General features: G+C 39.4%; 1 pseudogene; it reads left to right on the top strand.

Moving 5' to 3' along the window:
- The first annotated feature begins 333 nt into the window (after positions 1-333).
- On the top strand, positions 334-1,283 carry LOC103551531 (olfactory receptor 2AP1-like; annotated as a pseudogene).
- The last annotated feature ends 519 nt before the right edge of the window (positions 1,284-1,802 follow it).

Raw genomic sequence — 1,802 nt, 5'->3', positions numbered from 1 at the left:
GAGGAGGCAGCTGTTGGAGGCACTCCTTTGTTAACTCGTTCCACACAGTTTTTGAACATCATCTATGAGGGAGACACTTGTTTCATCTTGGCACAGGGGAGAGTGTCTTGTGGGGAAATAATGACAAAAACTTTTCTATACGGGCAAATGGGACCAGGAAGTACACAACTCCATTAAATGAGTCACTGGGCTGGATCATGTCCTCACAGGAAAAGTTCATGATCCATCTCTTTTTGTTCTCTTTAGATTTCACCTGTCCATTTCAGAGCACCTGTTCCTTTCTCTTCTTTCATGACTATCATTTTTTACTTTGAGACTCAAAATTATTCAACAATGAAAAATAAAGCCACGTTGACTGAGTTCATCCTGCTGGGTCTAACAGATGCCCCTGAACTGCAGGTGGTGGTTTTCACCTTTCTGCTCCTCATCTATTTACTCAGCATCACTGAAATCTGACTATCCTCATCCTCACTTTGCTGAACCCTCACCTTCAGACTCCCATGTATTTCTCTCTCCGGAACTTCTCCTTCTGAGAAATTTCCCTCACAAACATCTTCATTCCCAGGGTCCTCATCAGCATCACAACAGGGAACAAAAGTATCAGCTTTGCTGGCTGCTTCACTCAATATTTCTTTGTCATGTTCCTTGGGGCAGCAGAGTTTCATCTTCTGACTGTCATGTCTTATGATCACTATGTGGCCATATGTAAACCCTTACAGTATGTGACCATCATGAACAGCAGAGTCTGTACCCTACTGGTTCTCTGCTCTTGGCTGGCTAGGTTAATGGTTATGATAGTACCAATCACTCTGATGAGTCAGCAGGACTTCTGTGCTTCCAACAGGCTGAATCATTATTTCTGTGACTATGAGCCCCTTCGGGAACTCTCCTGTTCAGACATAAGCCTTATAGAGAAGATAGTCTTTCTTGTGGCATTTGTGACCCTGGTGGTCATGGTGCTAGTGATTATTTCCTACACATTCATCACCAGGACAATTCTGAAGCTCCCCTCTACACAGCAAAGGACAAAATCCTTTTATACTTGTTCTTCCTACATGATTGTCTTCTGCTTCTTTTATGGAAGCTCCTTCTTCGTTTATGTTAAGCCTTCAGCAAAAGATGGTGGCACATTCAACGAGGGAGTAGCTCTACTCTTTACTTCAGTTGCATCTCTCTTGAACCCTTTCATTTACACTTTAAGGAACCAACTTGTAAAGCAAGACTTCAAAGATACAGTCCAAAAGCTTATGAATCTTTTCAAAATTTCAAAATTAAATCCTTAATGGATGAGTCCTTACTATGTACCAAGCTCTCTGCCAATTATTAGAGCATTCAATAAGAGTTAAACTCCAGTCCAGTGAGAGAGACTTGAAAATAAATAAATCACAGCCTGTTAAGTGTTCATATAAAGAAAGGATTAAGGTTTTATGATTGAAACAGCAACTTAATCTGAGTTAGAGAGTCAATAAATGTTTTCAGAGAGGATGCCAGTTAAACTGTCTGGATAAGCAAGAATAAGTCAAACAAGTAAAAACAGAGAAAGAAAAATTTGGGTAGAAGTAATCTTGCCGGTAAGAGCACAACATTTCTATCCAACAGGATTGAGTAAATGTTGTAATTAATTTCAATGAAATAAAAAAGAGAAGAGAAAAAGTTGTGGAGATGACAGCTTTACTTTTGAACTAGGTTAAATCCTATTTTAAAGAAATTAAATGCCATAATATCAAGCCATCTGAATTAGACACCAGATCTATGGATGTAGCAATCCTTATCATCTAGATGGTAATTGATGTGGTGGGAAT

This window comes from Equus przewalskii, chromosome 5 (genome assembly GCF_037783145.1).
Source record: "Equus przewalskii isolate Varuska chromosome 5, EquPr2, whole genome shotgun sequence".
In the NCBI taxonomy this organism is placed as follows: domain Eukaryota; kingdom Metazoa; phylum Chordata; class Mammalia; order Perissodactyla; family Equidae; genus Equus; species Equus przewalskii.
The sequence above is the reverse complement of the archived record's forward strand: the minus strand, read 5'-3'. Positions and strand labels throughout refer to the sequence as shown.